This window comes from Syngnathoides biaculeatus, chromosome 3, assembly GCF_019802595.1.
Source record: "Syngnathoides biaculeatus isolate LvHL_M chromosome 3, ASM1980259v1, whole genome shotgun sequence".
NCBI classification, from domain to species: domain Eukaryota; kingdom Metazoa; phylum Chordata; class Actinopteri; order Syngnathiformes; family Syngnathidae; genus Syngnathoides; species Syngnathoides biaculeatus.
Genome location: NC_084642.1, coordinates 12,978,489 through 13,000,645, shown reverse-complemented (window position 1 = coordinate 13,000,645; position 22,157 = coordinate 12,978,489). Strand labels below are relative to the sequence as shown.

The 22,157-nt window shown below is 42.7% G+C and overlaps 1 protein-coding gene across 10 annotated transcripts in view; it reads right to left on the bottom strand.

Annotated features, from left to right (window-relative positions):
• Positions 1-22,157, bottom strand: part of esrrga (estrogen-related receptor gamma a) — a 254,158-nt gene that overhangs the window by 5,718 nt on the left and 226,283 nt on the right. The window lies entirely within an intron of this gene.

Here is a 22,157-nt window from a genome sequence, read left to right as displayed (position 1 = left end):
TGGACGGGATAAAAAAAAAAAAAAAAAAAAAAAAAGGCTTCTCCTCACGCTCCACCTTCCTCCCTGCATCCATTCGGCTGTCCATAGGAGAAACCGACCCCCCCACCCCCCGCCCCCGTGCCCAGGGCTGTACTCTGGGGACAGGTAAGCCTTATCTTCCCCTGACACAACCCGGACGGATCAATGCTGCCCATCCCTGCTGCACCACTCAAAAAACATGCTCTCTAATTGCAGCCATCACTTCAAATTTCCTCTTTTCTTAAAATAACATCCCATTCGAAATGTAATTGCCTATTCACTATGTTGACATAAGTATTGGGACACCTGGCCATTACACTTACGGTGAACAAAAATACAGAAATTACTTAGCGTGGGTGATCTTATCCTGGCTAATTTTGGGCAAGAGGCGGGGGTGCACCCTGGACTGGTTGCCAGTCAGTCAAGGGACACATTTGGACAAATGACCATTCACACTCATAATCACACCTATGGACAGTTTAGATCGTATCAATGCAACGTTTTACTTCCCTCTCTCGTCCCCTTTAATGGAACACATGCCCACTGGCACTTTCCTCACAGCTGTCCTCTCCTCACACACCTGCCCATTCGCACCTGCGTCCGCGTGTGTATACGCTGCGCATGTGTGCGTGCAGGTCTTCATAAGAGAGGTGGCCCATGTGAGCGCACCTGTCAGACTGCACCGCAGCACTCCGCCACGCGTGTGTGTGTGTTTTGGATCCACATCCTGCCAGGAGGAGCACACAGATGAGAAGGAAGATATTTCCTCAACAACATCTGCTGCCGTGCGCCTCCTCTTGTGATGAGGGAGTGCGTGCCAGTGCACGTGTGTGTGATTGCCCATGTGTCAATGTCTGTTCAGGGGTTCTTATCTCTCAGTGTGTTGATGGGTAATGGCAGGCGTCTCATTATGTCCGGTTTGCAGGCAATTGTTGTTTGAAACGTGTTCCAGTTCATTCCATCAACAGCTACTGACACCGCCAGCTCTTTCTTTCTCGCACACACACCCGCATAAACGTACCGGAATGCATCCACGATGTGATATAGTAAAATGAAAGAGCTGCAAGGAGTAGTGTCTTATCACTCTGACATAATCAAATAGGATTATATAGAGGTTCGTTAGTGCATCCTTCCACAAATGCGCAATTTGGATCTTGAGGGAGTCCTTTTGGACTTCATCACTCATGGCGGATGGAGGAAATAAGTTCTGGCATTGTTAATATTAACAACACTCACACTCAAACAATGTCCGCAGAGGTTTGAAACTTTTTCCAAGGTCAACGCGGAGATACAACTACAAGCTTTTCCGGCAACTTTCAATTGAGTGTTCTTTTGTAATATAAACAAATTATATCAACTATTTTTTTTTTTTTTTACACTGTTTTCATATAGTAGAGGGAGAAAACCATAGAGGGGAAACAGGTTTTATGTACAGGTGGACGCAGTGGCTAATTTTGTGAATCAAGCTAACAACTGATGCTCAGGCACTTTATCCCAAATTTAAGCACTAGTGCAATGCTTAAAAGCGAATTCTTGCATTTTTCAAAAGTTTGAAATAATGTAGACTATCTGTGTTGAAAGTCCAAGATCCGGTGCAAAAGGAAGAGGAAGTTTTAGTTATCATAAATGAGTATCTTTTTCCCAGTTCTTCAGGGTCACCATTTTGGATAAGCCTTGTGCAAATACTTTTGTCTACTTCTTTCTCTCCATCTGTGTACGGCTGTTCCCGACTAAGACCCTGTGAAACTGGCACTCAGACAGCCTTCCCCCACAAAGGCTACTTCATTTTTGAATTCATAAAAAGGGCCAAAAACGATCGATTCCAGATTTACAAAAATACATGACAGGACTTTGTAGTAATAATTCCCCGTATAACGCAGAATTTCCCACTGAATACAACCAAGAAACAAATAAACACAAACGTCTTTAAATCTTCTGTTTGTAGTCATCCACAGCCTTTAAATGTAAATTTATATATATTTTTTGGAGATGGATTAATTCCTCTGGACCAAACAACCCTTGAGAGATGGTTTGAAAATGATTATTGCTTGGAAAAGCACGCGTCAAACAAACCCCACATTGTTGTGCAGCAAGTGCAAACAGGATACGTCTGACAGTACAGAGTACATAGCATCGAATTTGGAGAGCTCAATCAGTCTCACAGTTTAACTTTGCCACGGACCTTGTCTGCGTTGGCACTTTTCAGGCCTGCTCTCACATCGACGCCTCCATCAAATAAACATTCAATTTGCCATTTGTCTAGTATAGCTTGCGCCTTCATGCCTCGCAGTAAATTTGGACTGAAGTTACAAAATATGATTTCTTGCACACTAACGGGTTAATGGTTTACTTCTTCTGGTGTATATGTTAAAGCCTCCCTAAATACACACTTACTGCACTAGAGAGGGGGGAAACACCGATAATTAAAAGCCCCGTGATTAATTTATCGAGGCCAAGTGCGGCGTTTCTTCTCAAAGTGCATCAATGATTTTTATCTGGGAGAGGCACTTCCTGCACTTCTTCCCGTGCAACAACACACGTGCCGGCTGGGAATGTGTGGAATGGGTTGTCTCATCAGCATGTTTTCAATCTGTGGCCAATGCACGGCGTACACAGTTGAATGTGCGAGCGTGTGTCGGGGGTGTGCAAATGTGAGCCCGACACAAGACCCCTCCCTGCCCCCAACTCCCTCGTCCTCTCCTCACTCGCCTGTCTGCGCCGTTCAGCCATCCAATGCCTCTTATCTGTCTGATTAATAGGTGGCCAGCTTCAGGACAAATTAATTAACAGATAACGCCATCTCGCAGTACCCGCTCCTCCCGCCCCCACCCGCCACCTCCTTCTCATGAATCGATCGATACGGCAGAAGAAAAGAAACATCAATGGGAATTTAGTGCTGATGATGTAGAGAGAGAGAGAGAGAGAGAGAGAGAGAGAGAGAGAGAGGTATTGATGGAGAGAGACGGCAGGATGAGTGAAGGAAGAGAAGGTAAAACTGGGGGGGGAATGAAGGGTGGAGACCCTTTTCTTTCTTACCTATGACTTCACTGGACAAAAGGGACTTCCTTCTTTAGCTCTAATTATGTTTGCTTTCTGCTCGTCGTTGATAAGACATCTCGTGCTCTGTTTGTGTACGTGTTTGAGGCGTAAAGACGCCCAATCGGTCTTTTAATTAACCCTTGGCAATGATGTCATAGCCCACTTAAATTATGTTGACTTGGCAACAATATTAGACAAAATTCCGCAAGTCAGCAATCATCGGATACATGGAGGGGGTGGAGGGACAATCAAAATAAATAGAATTACAGGAAATTCAAAATAAGAAATAAAATTAAAACAAAATAGCTTCTTCTTCCAAGTGATATATTTTAGGCTAATAAAATGACAAGGAATTTTATCATTTTTTTACAATTATTTCAAGTATTTATGTATGTATGTATTTATTTATTTATTACTTTTTACTATTTTTTTTCCCAACATTCAGTGATTGAAGATACGTTCTTAAAACATACGCAAAGACAATACAATGGTGAATTGTTGCAATATAAATTATCTTGAGCATCTTTTGCACTGTTGGAATTTTCCTGATTTTGTGGGCAAGACTAAAAGAGAGCCTTGTGACATCACAGGGTTGCGGTGCACTGTATACTTTGTAGTGCGAGCGCCGTCTCTAAATATATAACTCCATTGTGATATCATTTGGTTTGGCTATGCTGCTCAGTTGTGAGTTAGCTGTGCTTTGTTTCCATAACAAGCCGATTTACCACTCTAGCAAGCTAACGACGGCTCCGCCCCGAAAATTCATCTTCGCTTGATGCCGCGGTTTAATAGTACACCTCGTTGACATTTTTTTGAAGCTCCAAAAAGATGAGGAAATAAAAGAGCGACAGATTGACTTTTTAAAGACACACAGATGGTCATTAAGGTGGCACATGGAAAGCAAGAACCTTTTCCGTTTTAAATGTATTTTTTGAGATGCTACTTGGTTTAAATTGTGTAAATTGACTGCACCTCAAACCCATCTATCTATCTATTATATAAAATTTTGTTCTCGGAAATATGGTGACTCCCCAAATATGAGAAACCCCTCTCTTTTTTAAGGTGTGTGAGTTATGTTGGTACAAAGTGTGTGTGTGTGTTTGATAGGGTGACAGAAAGAGGCTGAAGTGCAGCCACACAGACTTAACCTTCACCAATCGCTCTGACAACCTCTCTTTCTTTCTTTCTTTCTCTTCTCTTTCCTCTATCAAATACAAACACACACATGCACACACACACACACAGACACACACACACACACACACAAAGACAACCATACAAACACAAGTAGATTCCCCAGCCAGCCTGCGGCCTGTTTGTCTGCCAAATGAGTCCTGACTGCACGTTTACACTCGAGACCGCACAACAGCCACTCACACACATACACACACGCACACAGGATAGCCCTCTCTCATGCCCCAGTTGCTACACAAATGCACTAACATTTGTTTTCTTGTGGTTTGGGGGCAAATGAGAACCAGTGAGGACTGCGCGTGATGCTTCTAAGTACCTGTGTGTTTGTGTTCACTTGTGTGCCATGCGTCATTGCGTGCGTGCGTGGACATCCAAGAAGGCGATGGTGTGAGCGTGCTTTAATTTGACAGGTGTGAAAACAGCCTGCAATGGTGATCCGGTCCCAGTTATAAACACATGACTTACTGTTACCGAATTTGACACTTGGAGGGCATTTGAATGTATTTGTAGAACTCGGAAGACACTAAAACACATTTTGTGCCAATCACAATTTCTATATTCAAAACGTGAATGTCAGTAGAGCACAGACATCCATCAGACCAAACTGGAACTGGACATTTTTTCTTTTTAAATCGTATTATTTGCTTTAATCCTACTGCTGTAGAGATATAAGGGTTTACATTTTTACTTTGATTCTTTTATCGCAGCATGGTGTAAAATTAATGTTCTGCCACTAAACAAAAGTGCAGCTCCTGTTTTCCAACGTGGACAAAAATAGGTAATATATATTAATACAAATATAAAGATATTCTGCCTTGGAGCACCTTCTCTGTGTTAACAATAACACTGAACTGTGTCCTATTAGAGTGCAGCCTCAAGATATAATAACACAAAAGTCCATCACACTGTCTGAACAATTTGGCAGCGGTGACTCACAAACTTATCAGCAGAGTGGAAATGAGCTTCACACATTGTCATACAAATTGAATGAAATTGAAACAAAGGGAATTGACACCAACTACGGGATTTTAGCTACGATATTGACCCGATGAGCAATCGTGAGCTATTTCCCAGACCAGGCCAACATATTTTGTTGGGAACAACAAGGCTTTATGAATTATGACATATTCCATTTGATTTTTTGGGGGGGAAATTTCCAAATAGTGTGACACAGCAATGACAAATCTGCGATAGCGCACCTTGACGTTGACCAATAGGATCGCGTATTTTGACCGATACATCGGCTGTTGTCAACTTTTTCTCATGCTCACAAACCAATATTTGTGTACAAGTACTTTACATTTACATTCGTGTGGCGATCCATTGTTTGACAACAAGTAATTGTCATGGAAACGTTTGTAACCATCAACACCTTTTCCAGTCATGCCTCCCCGTCAGTGTTTTATTTGACAACAAAAACCCCTGGGTGGTCGTAAAAAAACGGGCTACGGTGGTATCGTACTTAATGTTGTGTAGTGTTGCCAGCGGCTGACCAAGTTACGGCAAGATTTTATGGCGGTGGACTGACATCGTGCAATTGTGAAAGACCAAATTTGTCTTGTAGTCTGATCCAGGCATAAACACTTTATGGCAATCACGCCAATAAAGAAGCAATGTTTCAATAGGTCAATCAAGTGCTACAGTTAAAGTGCTATAACATAATACAGTATACCGACAATTTAGCAAGAATTGGTTTAAAAAGTAAAGAATATTATTGTAGAATATTAATCCCTCAAAAAGTTCGAGGTTGTTATTTCAAAGGACTATCACTCACCATGTGTTCAGCTTTTTATTTGACTTTGTGTGCTTTTTTTATTTTTTTGATCACACAAAATAAGGGCCATTAAAAAAGGATGGTAAGACAAAGACAGAACAATTGACAAGTTATTATTATTATTATTATTTTACACCTGTATGGCAGGTGAGAATGACAAAAATGTTCCTTAAAACATTGGCTGTCCATTATTTCCGGTTAGACTTTTTTTTTGCCATACTGTGTCAATACAAAAAAGAAAAAGAACATTTCAACAGGCATTCTTTGCCTCAAAATCATTATTTTCTGCCCTCAAAGCAGTTTAGAGGACCTTATTTTGAGGTATATATTTTTTTACCAACAGCATATTTTTTTGGTACAAAATTCCAAGTCAGATACATTAACATCCAAACTTGTATTTTCAATTATGCTTATCCTGTTCAAGGGAGCAGGGAGCTGGAGTCTGTTCCGGCTAACTGGTTAAAACACTCTGGACTGGTCGCCAGTCAATCACAGGGCATACATAGAAACTAATAACCATCCTTCACTGAGTGGAAACTGAACCTGTGTTGCCTGCACTCAAGACAGGCGACTGGACCACTCTGGACAATTGGATCCATCCATCCATCCATCCATCCATTTTCTGAGCCACTTATCCTCAGAAGGGTCGCAGAAGTGCTGGAACCTATCCCAGGTATGTTCGAGCAGGAGGCGGGGTACACCCTGAACTGGTAGCTAGCCAATTGCAACAATTGGATACATTAAATGTGCAACACATTAAAAAAAAGACTGGTTGAACTGCTTCAAGTGGAGGAATAATCGTATATTTTTAATACTGAAAAATTTACATTTCAAGATAAAGCGTCTGTTGAAAAAAAGCGTTTCAATGTGCTACGTCAAGTTCACACGCTGTGCTCTGCGGGGGACAGCTTTTCGGTCCACGAGCCCACTGAGCTAAAGATTGCATTCAAGCTTGTGACGCTCCCAACAGTCAGCAGCACACGGTCGCCTCGCATGCATGCGTCAGAATGGCCGCCACGTTGCACTGCTCTATTTTGCTCTCTCGTGTTACTTGTTGTTTGTGTTTAAATTTGATTTCGCATCTTATTGTTGCATGCTGCGTAAAGAAAGTGAATTCTCCATTAGTGCTCAGTTATTTCAGGGTTTGTGTGTGTGCGTGCGCCTCAAAGTGTTTGGTACCATACGGCCAGACGCCGGTCCAAATGAACACGGACCCCCTGTGATGACTTTGGCCAAGCCCAAACAAACAAACTACACACACAACCACACAGACGTGTGCACACAGCACTCACCAGCTGACCCGATTATACAAAGATGCGCAACGAGTTGGAAACAAATCTTCACCGAGAACCAGTTCATTTAGAGGGGTGTCAAGTTACACACATATGCTGGCCTCAGGTTGTACAATTTGGAATTGGACCCAAAAATTTTTTAAAGTTGCACTTGATGTCACATGCATCTGCACAGAAACCATGAAATCATTATTCCTGCATGTGTTTTGGTTTTTCTTTGGATTTTATTACAAAAGATGGAGGAGCCTCAACATACATACTCGCAACAAATTGATGGATTGGTTGATGGATGAAATCAGACGCCAGTGAAGAAATTGTCGATATTTTAAAAGGCAGATTGATAAATAAATTTTTTTCGATATGTAAATTTTATTAAAAGTGACGACAATGAGAAATTTGGTTATTTTAGCAAAAGACATGATGTCAATGCACATGATTTGCACATAAAAGTGGTGGCCCTAATTTGGCCCTCAGATCATGACCTTGACACCTGTGCGTAGTGTGCTTACCATCAAATCAAATCATAACACTGAAATTTAGATTTAGAGCAGGTCCATCTGCTGGTCAATGTCAATATTACAGTTTATCCACTGTATGTTACAGTACACCAACATCGCAGCAGACCCTGAGATGTGACTATTGTGCACATGTAGGTCACGATGACGATGCTCCAACAGAACATAGTGAAAATCTTTAACCCCCTCCCTTCCAAAAAAAAAAAAAAAAAAAAGGCGGTGGTTAAAACAAAGCTCAGGTGAGGTCCTGGTGACAGTCTATGATATAATGACTTTTGGGGGAACATTGAGAGGAAAGTGACACCACATCAGTCACTTTTATTGCTTAGGAACACATTAATTATGTACATAATCGCCTTCACCACCTCTCACATTGTTGGCTAAAATATCTTTTCTCCATTTCCTTGGCCTCCCAACCCCCTCCGCCATCCCTCCTTGGACCGCACCCCCGCTTTGTGCATGTGTGCGGCCTCAGGGAGAGTGGAGCAGTCATAGGGCCGCGCTTGCCTCTAATCAGTGTGAACAGCCAGCTAATTACCAAACCCTCAGCCCTGGCTGACTGTTAATTGCATACATTAGACACCATCAGCAGCACTGGAAGATTAACACTTAAAATCTTCCCATTGCTTTAGTGGATATGAGTGTGTGTGTGTGAGAAACGGAGAAAAGCTTTGTGTGTATGTGCGGGAGTCAAGTGCGCTGCCTCTGTGGTTGCGCCCGCTCATATTTAATACTTAATTAGAGCCAAATTGGAGACGCGGCCGTACCGAGGTGGCTGTGGGGTGTCGATGGGCCCGGGTCGCCGCGGAGGGGGCACTGTGGATGGTCGGGGGCGAGCCCGGGGGTCTCTGTGGAGACGCCAGATGGAGTGACATTAAGAGCACTGCAGTGTAGCCATTTCAAATAATAAAATATCAATATTTACATTTTAATTACCCTTCCAGCTCCACAAGGGCTGTTTCAAATCATGCGCGCGTGCGTGTGTGTGTGTGTAGGCATGCGCCATTTGGGTCTTCGTCACTCTCTACAGATTTGTGAACTCCACCTAACTGACCGTCATCCACTCTGCTTGGGAATGAACAGAATAGTTTTAAGAAAATCTTTTTTCTTCTTCCATTCTCTTTTCATTCCTGCATCCTGTTCTTCCCTTCATGATTTAATGCTGAGGCAGGCAGGGATGACCACAGCGTGTACGTTAGCTTAGATGCGTTAAGTCGCTATTGGTCTCACACACGCTGACACTGCTGACAGACACTTTTGCAGGAAAAAGAGAGAACAGAAAACGGGGAGGAAAAATATTAGCTTCCCAGAATTCAGGGGACAGAGTACAAAATAAAAAGGATTGTACAAATACCTCCAGAAAATAAAATGATGTGGACTTCCTGTAAAACCCCAAAATTAATCATACTCGGGCTACATTTTGAGTTACAATCGATGTTTACGCACTATTGTATATTTTAGTTGGATATGACATAATGAAGACGGAAAGAACAAAAACATGCCTAAAAGTATTCATACACTTCTTCAATGCAATTTTCTAAAGTTACACTCAATTAGAGCTCTCCATATTGTTATCAAGCTCCCAGGATCCTTCAGAGTGCTGCAAAATATTATGGTTATACTAAACTGACATAAAAACTAGTCATAGGAGCATGGAAATGATCAATATTGAAAAGCAATATCTCTGAACACAACTGTTTGCCAACACTATATAAAATATCAGATTTTGCAGCCTTAGCTTGGAGTATCTTTCGGCCTGCCCTGACTGTCGGCCCAGTAAGAAAAATGTTTCGTCATCTCACGCCATGCCTCTTTTTCCAGAACAAGCTGGTAATGAGCATGGAAGCTTGTGGTCATTTCTAACATAAAAGTGGCGTCTACTACCCAACAGTGTGAATGAAGAGTAGATGCAAAGACCTCTGCAGGAAGTCGGCAAATATGTCAAACATTTCTTAACGGACCCCGATCAGCCAAAAATGATTTGATCTGCCCCTTATTTCCGATCACATGATCAGAACAGGACAACTCAAATGATTCAGTAGATAACATAGCATGTTCATTAAAAAATACTATGACTAAGACTGATTGTCTCTCTCTCCCTGGCCTCAACAGCAGGAATTTTCCGACATCAAATATTGGTAATAACTATAATCACAACGGTTGTTTGTTGATACAGAGCAGCAGAATGCAATTATGGGAAGAATTCCATGAAGATTCATTCAAACAAGAGATGAGGCTTCTGAGAGGATTTAAGATCAGGCAGGGGTTTTAAAGCAACTCATCTATCTATGTATCAATCTGATCTGTAATGAATTCACATTTCCCAGTTTGTTCAATTAACTGTGTTGTGGCTGTCTATTGATCACTTGCTGGATTACCTGCTCAGAACAATTTCCTGTAATAACGTATTTTCCTGAAGAGGCCAAATCCCACGACGATCAGAAAAATGTTCGACCGGCCCATTATATGGATATGATTCTGGAGTCTTGATATTTGGTTGAACTCTCATGTTATTTCTGTTTGTGCTCAGTAAAATAGTAAAGGGTCAATGTATACGTAGTGAGACGGTTGAATAGTTAACCAGAACAATAAACAAAATATATTTATATACAGTATGTACTGTACTATATTCATAGATGGTTAATTCAACCTTCTACAATCAGTGCAATATGAGACTTACTCTGCATTATATGAGGATATGTTTACTTCATAAATGGCGGAATGTTGTTTTGTAAAATACATGGTGAATGATATGGAAAATGATTTGTTTTTATGGCAATACTGCCAAATTCAGAGAGAAATAGCTGATTTGGTGGCCTCAACTGATTTGGGCAGTTTTAGCATTGCTTTCATTCGACTTACTCAGTTCTTTAATTAAAAACAATTTGCACATGCAGTTACTGTATGTGTATTTATGTTTAACTTCGAGTAGAGAAGCCCAAGTCAAGCCATTTTGGGTGCGTGAATAAAAATCTTTTGATTGTTAAAAACAAAAGTCCAGTGGCTGCCTCTCTACTGCCACGGTGTCCATATTTGATCTTAGGAAGTGGTCTTGATTGTATCTTCTTAATCCCCTGTAGTTTCCCATAGAGCCACAAGCACACAAACTCCACAGGGATTAATTGGGCATTCACAGATTCCAGATATGATCTCCAACATCATCATCAGGATCATCCTCCTCCTCATCATCATCATTCAGGACAAGCATTGGAAGAGGAAATTTCTCAACAAGGGAGAATTGAAGACAGACAAAATGAGGGAAGAGATGAAAACCGATGCACAAGGAGCTTCTAAGCGGGCCGTAATGTCCTAGCTTGGAGTCAAGAACATTAGGACCTCATTCCACATCCTCATCTGGGCTTGGAAAAAAAATAAAAAAGCACCGGCTGAAAATCTTAATTAATTGTCCAATAGTGCTGCAGGGTCATTATGCATTGCAATAAAGAAGCGTGTAATTATGAGATTTAACAGCCATTACCACGGCCAGGAACTCATATGTCATCATCAGCAAGCAAGCCGATGCTTTGCTTCGGCTGAGTGTGTGGCTTGATGGACAGCGCGCACACACACACACATGAACACACTCATGTATGGGTGCCTCATGTTGGCATGTTGTATTTAGAAATGTGTCTGCTCCCAAATAGAATCGTATTTATATGAATACAACTGGACAAAAGAGACACTGAAACGTACCACACAGACACGCATACAAACGTACTTTCACACCGGCCACGTTGCCCTCCGTTTGCGACAGACAATGAGGCACACAGCTGTGATGGCTGCCTGCAGACGAAACATCCCATCATCATCCTTATAAGGTGTACTCAGATCGAACACAAAGAAAATGTAGAAGGTTTATGGTGCGTTATTGTCATAAATTAGAGCGCCGGAATGTGGCTGGGTGCGTTTATGGGCGCTCGCTGGACCCCAGCCAGTGAGCGCGCAACGCGACGCGGGGGCCAGTGATTCTGACCCGACTGGACCTCACCAAACAGAGCATCTACGCTATTTGCCCATTTGCCCAAGCTTTCTTATTGGCAGTTGACCTCAGTCATCATTATGAGATATTTTATTATTATGAGATTGTATCTCATAAATATGACTTAGTATCTCATAATAATGATGGTGTGTTTTGAAATTATGACTTAGTGATCTCATTAGAAGGAGATAGTATCTCGTGATTATGACAAAGTATTAAGGATGCATGATAACTAGCGAACCGATATTGGGCGGAAAAAAAGACATCTCAATCATTGGTCCAGTCTTTGGTTGGTTGATTGATCTTCCTTTGCAACTTAAGCTCAGAAGACAATAAATTGAATTCATATGAATTATCCAGTTTCTGAAAATCTCATCATTTTTCAGGTGGAAAAAAGCCTCCATTGAGCATTGATAGAGAAATAAATAGAGAAGGTTTGATAATGGAGTCGGAAAATGGCGTATATGGACCTTTTTTTAATGTATGAAGGCAAAACATTTATCTCAATTTTCTTTCATTTGGAAAAATTTGTCATTAAACTGAATAGTGCTGATGTAAAATCAGTATTGCTTTGATACACTTCATTGGAACAATTTCCAATGTTACAGGCTGGGAAGAGCCAGACTCTCAGTTTATCACTGGAAGCCCAAAACATACAGAATGTCCTTGTTTGGACTTGGACATTCCCAGACGAAGTGTACACCTATCCATCCATCCATTATTTACCGCTTTTCCGGGTCGGGTTGTGGGGGAAGTAGCTTCAGTAGGAATACCCAGACTTCCGTTTCCCCAGCCACTTCTTCCAGCTATTCCCGAGGGATCCCGAGGCGTTCCCAAGTCAGCAGAGAGACATAATCTCTCCAGCGTGTCCTGGGTCGTCCCCGGGGTCTCTTTCCGGTGGGATGTGCCCGGAACACCTCACCAGGGAGGTGTCCGGGAGGCATCCAAATCAGATGCCCCAGCCACCTCATCTGGCTCCTCTCAATGCGGAGGAGCAGCGGCTGGACACTGAGGTGCTCCCAGATGACCGAGGTTCTCACCCTATCTCTAAGGGAGAGCCCGGACACCCTGAGGAGGAAACTCATTCCGCCCGCATGTATCCGGGATCTTGTTCTTTCGGTCACGACCCAAAGCTCGTGCCCATAGGTGAAGGTAGAAACGTAGATCCACTGGTAAATTAAGAGCTTCGCCTTTCGAGTTAGCTCCTTCTTTACCACAACGGACCGATACCAAGTCCGCATCACTGCAGACGCTGCTCCGATCCGTCTGTCCATCTCCCACTCCATTCTTCCCTCAATCGTGAACTCGACCCCAAGATACTTGAACTCCTCCACTCGGGACAGGATCTCATCCCCGCCCCGGAGAGGGCATGCCACCCTTTTCCGACTGAGGACCATGGTCTCAGATTTGGAGGCGCTGATTCTCATCCCAGCTATTTCACACTCGGCTGCAAACCGCTCCTGTGAGAGCTGCAGATAACACACCTAACACACTGTATACCTAAATATTTCCTAAATTTGATGCTGATCTTTGTTGTCTGCCTTTACGGAAAAAAAAATCTACAAACAGTTGGAAATGGAAATGTGACAAATAGCTATCATGAGACAGTGGTAATAAACAATGGGGACAGAAATTGGTCAACTGAAGGATTGCAGCTATCAATAGCAATAGGGAGACACCCCGCACATCCAAACTGTTGCCTATCAGCAGCTGCGTCTCCGTACGGTACACCTTGTGTTTGTACCTCTATGATATTTAGATGATTAGCCCATGTGTGTGTGCTGTATGCGCACAAGCCATACGTCCTCCTCAGCTGCTGACAGGCGGCCTCTAATCCTATTTTACCACCTGCTTATCCCCTGATGGAATGGATGATTCCCCCAGACTCTTATTTAAGAACAATGGATGGAAATAGGGGAGAGGGGATGCGACACAGCGAAGAGAAAGAATATGAGGAGAAGACAAAATGAGGCAGAGGTAAACAACGCGGGAAAAAGTAAACAGATAAAGAAAGAAAACGAGGGAGGGAAGGACTATTTCGTGGCCGTCTGTGAACTTTGAATGACCCGACAGAAATAATGTGATGTCATGACAACCCCTTCCCTCCTTCCACTACATTTGCTGTATGCATGAGCATTACACCTATTGTATATACGAACATTTTATATGGCCTTTGGCGTGCGTGCGTTTCTCCATTTGCACGCCGGCAGCCGACAGAATAGGATGAGGATTATTTGAAATGGAGTTTGGCCTGTGCGTAATTATGATTATCTATCCTTATGCCCCTGCTATCATATCGTATCACATTACATCACAGCTTCAATCCCTCTCTCCGGCACATACACATGAATGCATGTGCACACACGCACGTACACAGCAAAACAAATTGAAAGTAGGAAAAGCTGACTGTTTGCTAGTGACAGCTACGATGATGATGATGGGCTCGCGCGCTGATTTATTTGTCACTACTCATCTCATGTCACATATTATAATGTGAAACTGTAAACGCCGCGCATGTTTGTACGTCCACGTACACAGTTCCGCGCTGGATGTGTGACGGACATTATTCGATGCAGATTAGCCCGCGTGCTCACACTGCAGGCTTGGCCTCAAAAGGCTGACAGATAAATGGATTTGATTTGCTAATGTAATCAAGATAAAACAGCAACGGGCTGTTGAGTGCAAGTCTTTGGTATTGGTTTTTTTACACACCCACCGACGCTGTTCCTGACTTCTCCAAACTAAAACCTCAATTACTCTCACCACTATTAATGAGAACCCAATTCTTCACTCCGAAACTGCTACTTGGGGGTAAACATGCTTATGTGAAATTTAGCAAAATCTCAAAATAAGTCCTCAGTTGGAATATTTTTAACAGACGCCCGGCTGGAACCACTTTAGAGCTGAAAGAAAATGTAAAGAAACGAATACAAGCACTACACAGTAAGCACACATGTCCTAAAAGCAGAAATGAAACATATTCATCATATCAGAAATGCTAGTTTTGCTTCTTTGTACTATTTGCACCACAGCGTGCTGTGTTTTAATGGATGACTTTTGAGATCAGCAGAATAAAAGTTCTCAAATTTAAATCTTTGTTTTTGTTATTTTTTAATATATTTATTGTTGTTAATCTAAATTTGGTTCGGACTCTAAAACCATTAAGAAATACTTAAATTATTTACACAAATTGATGGGGTGATATACTGTATACCGTGACCGTGAAGGCCTTCGATTTACCTTGAGATTAATTTTAGCCTCCATCGCCAAGCGCCGTTGGTACTGTTCAGGTGACTTTTCAGCGTTAAAAGGTGCTCTAACATGGCGTGACGCACGTGAATACAGTCACTGTGGCAGCTGGTCGCATGTGTGAAAGTAAAAGTCATGCGTGCATATGCGTGTCTGTGTGATGTGTCAGCTCACGACGCTGTAGTGTGACCTGATGAAGGGAAGCGTCACTCCGATGTGTGTGTGTGTGTGTGTGTTTTATGAAAGTTAGTTCCTCTATCTGACTCACAGGAGAGGCAGACTGGCCACAACCTTTTTTTTCAACTTGTCGAAAAGTATGCTTTCCACAAGCAGCGCTGTTGTACTGAATTACGACTCAAATAATGAATCACAAAATAACATATCTTTGGAAAGTCTGATCTTGACTCTGCTACGCGATCCAAATTGATTGCACAAGTACTACCGTAATTCCCGGCCTACAGAGCGCACCTGGGTACAAGCCTCACTGAGTAGATTTGTAAAGGAAATACCATTTGGTACATAAAACGCCGCAGCTGTGTAAAAGCCGCAAGTGCCCACATTGAAACCCACATTGAAACAAGATATTTACAAAGAAAGACAGTACACAGAAAGAGTTTAATGCTAGTGCTAACGCTAACAGGGGCCAGTTAAAATAAAACTTATTGGTAAATATGACTAAGACATGTTAGTACCACAGCAGCAACACGCTAGCACAGTGCTAACACTGGCGCAGCGCTAACAGGGCCGGTAAAAGTCACTTCCTCGGCACATATATTCCACCAGTCTCATTCTTACCTTTTCCGCTCGAATGCCCCCTTGCGGCCGTTAGAAAAAATACACAAATTAGCTGCATCAATGCATAACCCGCAGTGTTGAAAGCGTGAGGAAAAAAGTTGCGGCTTGCAGGCCGGAAATTATGGTACATACGTACCTATTGTTGTCTCTTGTCAGTACATGTAGAAGAACGTATTTAAAAACAGTTGCTCGCACAAATTAAACATTCAAGAAGGAAATAGTAAAAAATGCATAACAAAAGAAAGGGGAAAAAAAACCTTGCTTTCTTTCTACCCTTTGTGTTCTCATATTGAGGATGAGCTTGAGCACCTGCAAGCTTAAACTCAATAAACCTAGCCCCATTAAATCCAAACATAAAGATCAGATATCAAATCATGCTAATTTGATTTCACCAATATTTGTTTTCATCACCACACGAGCATACATTTGTTTGTATACGGCCCGCAATAAGCAGACACCGCCGAAGACGGGGATGGGAATAATATCAAAAGATGGACCATAAATGGCGCACATGCAAATCCACATGCGCACATTTAGAACGGAGGCAAGTGTGTCTAAACGTGTTATGCTGCCCAAGGAGGAACGGCGATGGAAATCAAACACGCCCAACAGAGCTATGAGAAAATCAACAGTAAATGGAGATAAGCAGCGAGGAACACAGCAGAGACTAAATACAATTTGAAATTCAAATTTGATACATTAAAGACAAATTTGGTTGAAGATGAAAAGCTATACACCTTTCATTTTGGTATCCTAGATATTACTGTATCGTGAAGTACTGTCTAGATAATCAGTCCCAACTCATTTTCTAGTTAGCTTTCCCCTAACACCCAATAACAGCGCAGCAATCCACGCGCAGTAGTATGCACACAGTAGTGTACGGTACGTGGTGTGTGTCAAGGTGAGCATTTGCGTGTGCGAGGAGGCACCGAGCATGTTGTGATTGTCAAGGTGAACTAGCCTTAGCGGACAGAATGGGGCCAAAGCTGCCACTGACTTTATAGTACGTGCGTGTTGTGTACACACCTGACGTTTTATTGCAGAGACGTAACGCCACTGAGACCACAGCACCGGACGCTCACAGACGGAATGTGCGTAAATGCAGGTTGGACCACAGAGGCAGACGTGAGGAAAAATAATAATGAAGTACCGGATAGTAATTTCATTATCAAGTATAATGTATGTCCCCTCGTCCATGTTTATTATTGGTTGTGTCCTCGCCTTTCTTAACCTGGTCATATAATTTGGATACAATAACTTTACTGCATTCAAGTTTGAAAATGTCACTCATTTTGTAATATTGGATGTCAATGGAATGGGGGCATATGGTTGCTCTTCCCACGCTTCTAAGGGTGTTCGGACCTGAACTTTATCCACCGTGAGACCACTACAGGCTGCCGGTGGAACACCAGGTGGCCAGCAGAAGAACCGTGACAGGATATTTATTTCCTTAGAATTTGTTTTATTTTTACACTTGGCTTCCAATCGCGAAAAAGTATAACAACTAGACTCAAATTCAGTCAGTTGCCTTTTTCATATTTGTACATGCAAAGCCTTTGATTAAATTTTTGCTTTATTACACAGTGCTTAGCCTCTTGCTACACATGACTGTTAAGAAAGTTTACTTTTTACTTAAAGGTCAACTGTCATGTAATGGATGATTTTTAGTATGTTATTAACAAAAAAACGGCAGCCGGTATGGACCCAGCCGTTTTTTCACCACAAAACATGATTATGACGGATATGGCTTTTTGTAACTCCCGCCATGAAAATCCTCTCGAGGGATTTGTTTTCGAGAAGAAGCAGGAAGTGATGTTGGAGGCAGCAGCGCGCTCAATCGGGCTCGTTTCTTTCTATTAGTTTTATCTGCGGGAAGATAGCTCGTTGTTCCTTCATGTTAGCCAAAATGCCGACTTGTTGCATTGCTGGACATTGCTCGAACACTCGGGAGGACGGAGTCGCTCTTCATACTTTTTCAAAAGATCCGGTTCGTCGTGAAAAACGGATTGCACAGGTGCAAAGGACGAGAGCTTCTTGGGTTTCATATTATAGGTAGATGTATTTACAGCTACTAAAAAAAACAATAGTTGGGGGGGGTGTAATCCGTAAATCAGGGGTGCTAAATGTGTCAGTATCGGAAGGCCTCCCTGCAGCAGCCGCAGAAGGACGGCCTCCGCAGAACTTTGAATTGCCACTGGCCTTGTCGACAAGGACGAGCCTTGTCAGCCGGGGTGGCTTGTCGCGGCGCCGGGCCGCGGTGGCTCATCTCCAACGTGGAAGTGGATCGGACGGGGAGGCGGATTGGCCGCAGCGGCATCGCTCGCAGACGGCATTTTTATCACTGCTGCGCGAAGGTGGATCGGGCGGTGAGGTCGTTTGGCCGTGATCTGCATATCATCTAAATATGGCTTGAAACAATAGGATAGTATTGCCCCGGTAACTTCACTCAGTTGTGTGATGTTTTCTTTTTCAAAAAGAGCTTCTGTGTCAGAAGAGGCGTGTTCGTCTGCCACAGTCGGGGGCCACAGTGTGTTTTCAATGGCGAATGTCTGGGGTGACGTCACGGGCAGGAAATCCAGCCAATATGGCAACCACTTGGATGTCGAATGAGATTTCCGCCACTCTCTGCTCATATTTATTTTTCCATATAGACATTGAAGTGAATAATGTTATATGTATTTTTCATTTCAATATCAATTTTAGAATGTTTATAGGGACGACACTTGACCTTTAACGTGCATGCACTTTAAGGTTCCTTAGTAAATTTCATAATGATCCCACGTATAAATGTGTTTTTGTTGTCCACCTTTACCCTGCTCATCAATTGAGTTGACTGGATGATTGATGACATCATCAGACTTCACGAGGAAGACTGAGAAGCAACATCACAACAACGCATATTCACGCAATGAAGAGTCATAATACGTGTCAGCGTTAATTTAGAGGGCTGAAGTGTCACAGTCGAGTGTAGTCAAGGATGAGAATATCTGTGCTGTGTGTCTGCTGGGACTCAACATTTGATTTGTTAAAAGGAGCAAGACACTTCTATGAATCAATATTTGCTGAGTGTGTGTGTGTGTGTGTGTGTGTGTGTGAGTGTGTGTGTGTGTGTGTGTGAGTCTGACTGACTGGCTGTGGAGTCACTTGACTGATTGACCGGATAACCAATACATCGGTTGCAAGCAAGTGAGGCTAAAAGGATGTAACCTTGACATAACGGAAATCCACCTTAATGGGAAGGGGTTCCATACACAAATCCACAGACGCCAGGATTTATTGCATCAGAAAGGGTTAGAAAATGAGCAGTGAGTTTGGCTTGTTATTGAAAACGCCACAGTGGCCAGAGGGTGAAAGGTCAGATTAGGGTGGGAGAATTAGTGCGCGAGGAAGGTCACTTGAGAGTTTGAAGGGTTAGCTACTTAGCCATTAGGTCGGAATGGGGTGCGGTCGAAGGCTCTTTGGGGCTATCGGAGATAATGTACGTGACCCCACCACCCCCACCACACACATTTTTCATTCACCTCTCACATGCCACACTTTACATCGCTCCATTCAATCATACACGCATTCGTACACTATGAGTGTCTACTTTTATTTGCAATTCCCCTTTCTCCCTTTTTCATCTACTTTTTAAGAGGCATATTGTGCATGACCACAGCCATACAACAAAATACACTAAACGAATAGATTGTACAGACGCATTATGGTGGCAAATGATGCAAATCTGTTTTACGACTAATGAATGACTTCTATGAAAAAATACATACCATGGACCTTTCCGACCTGACAATCACAATAATAGCCAATCAGATAGCCGCATTGTCTTAAGCCCTGGCTTGACACGCCCCTCTCGCCGTATTGTCCCACAAGCAGTGCTGGTCGTCAGTAGCGTGCGCTTGGAAAAGTTAAGGTTACGAAGAAAAGGGTCCTCAGATGCACTTGGGAACGTGCAATTCTGATAAAAGATATCCTGCTAGGTTACAAGGGGCCCAGTTGATTCATTTTCCAAAGCCTAAAACACCGTTGACGAAGTGTCCACCATGGCTTAAGGCTTGTGGAAGAGATGACAAGGGGGAAACGAAATTAACCTTTGCATTTAGTTGCTGTTAAAGCTGCTACTGCAGAAAAAAAAATAAAGTTGGTGACTTTTGTTGCTCACCAAGTGATTAAGCATCGCACATCTAACGATGTGCACCAATGGAAAATCTGCAACCTTGTGTCATGTTTGAGGCTCCACATACAATATACTGTATTATTTCGATATAGATTTTTGTTAACCAAAAAAACATGGCATAATGGACCTTTCGGACCAATCAATCACTCGTATAATAATAGCCAATCAGATATATATCAATAGCCGTATTGTCTTGACATGCCCCTGCCGCCATGTTGTCCCACAAGCAATGCTGCTTGTCAGTAGCGTGCGCTTGGAAAAGTTAATGTTACGAAGAAAAGGGTCCTCAGATGCGCTTGGGGAACGTGCAATTCTGATAAAACATATCCTGCTAGGTTATAAGGGGCCCGGTTGATTAATTTTATAGTCTGTTTATGATGGATTAAGGCTTGTGGAAGAGCGTTCGTACAACTAAATGTGAACAATATCAACAAATGCTTAAGATTGTCATCGGAAAGGTCCATTCTGAAAGAAACATTCAAACTGTGGGCTTTTCTACATATATTTTTTGATTTGTCATTTGGAGCCCAACTGTGGACTGTCGAAAAGTCCAGGGTGTACCCCAACTCTTGTCCAAAACTCTAGAGGTGAATTTAATGTGATATGACCTAAAATACTGGATACTTGCTACAAATGGCAGCTCACAGCTATGTATCTGACAATTGACCCTTGCACTCATATCGACAGACTGCAACGGAAAAACTCCGACCTCCTGGTGTTCTTATCGGGAAACCATGTTTTGAGATGCCACATTTTTTATTGTAGTACCAAAAAAAAAAAGTCAAAATTTTTAAAGAAGTGTATTTCTCTCGCTGTATACAAAGAAAGGATATCGTGGAGAAGGAGAGTGTGTCGATATTTGTCCATTGCTCAGTCAAAACTCAATTGCTGTTTTTAAGCAATGAACAAAACTGAGAGCCAAATTGCTTCACAAAGTAATGCAGCCTAGAGACATGGAACTCACGAGATGATAGCGAGACATGCTAAAATACTTCTCCAGCCTCTAGAACTCATTCTACACAAACCTCCCCTCAAACTAAAGCTAAAATTGCTCGCAAAATCCACCACCTAGAATCCACTAAGCCGCCACTGCGTCAACGAAAGATAACCTTGTAGATATGAATACTGCCGTGTGCGATTGACAAACTTGGCAATGATCAATAATTAGTTAAGATGAAATGAAAGATAGTCGAGGGAAGTGAGGCACTCACTTTAAAGTTTAGAGTTCTCAAATCTTCATGCCGGCCAGCCGGCCGGTTGAAAGAATGAATCCCCTCTGCTTTCCCTTCATCGGTTTTTACAGCTCAATCAAAATGAATCACAGCCGACGCACTACCGTCCACTTATCCAGAGTGTCAAAATTGAAATGGAATGAAAGGGGGGGATGGGGGACGAGGGCAAAGAAGTATCAGCAGATAGTGATGCAAGGAATTGGGGGCGGGTGTCATTTCTTTTTTGGAATAAAGGGGAGGGGGGGGGAGCACTTACGTTGAAGGCCTCAGGTTTTTAGTAAAATACTGCGCCGGAGCTTCTTGTTGGCTGATTGGTTCATTTGTTCATTTCCTTGCTCCTTCGTCAAGTTGAGAGCTCGCCTTTCCCGCCTGTCTCGGCCTTTTGTGTGGCCACGTCTAGATAAGAGCGAGCAGCATGACTGGCTGCTTGTCATTTAGCGATTTTGTAGCGAGGGAGAGACAGTGGATGAAAAGAGCAATTCTCCGGGCAGACAAATGGCCCTTTCTTTTCATTCACACCCTCATTGGCTCCTGTTTAAATATTTGCCGGGCTTTCTCTCTCTCACTCTCTCACCTGACTGCTCCTCATTCCTCCTCCATTCACACGCACACTTGACTGTGACACGCGGCCTAATACGTAACCGCGGCCGTCTCCTGGAGAGCTATTAAAATGAGCTCTTCTATGGGCTAATCCATATTATTGGACACCACGGGACTTCCACGCCCTGGGAATAATAACACTGATGATATTTCCGCGTACCGTATTTCCTCAAGTAGTGGCTTCTGCCTCTAATTAATCAGCGCTGCGCACATGAATAAACGCCACGCCTCAGATACTGTGGATGCTTCCTTTTCTTCTTCTCAATGAAAAATAACAGGAGGTTTCACAAGGTGGA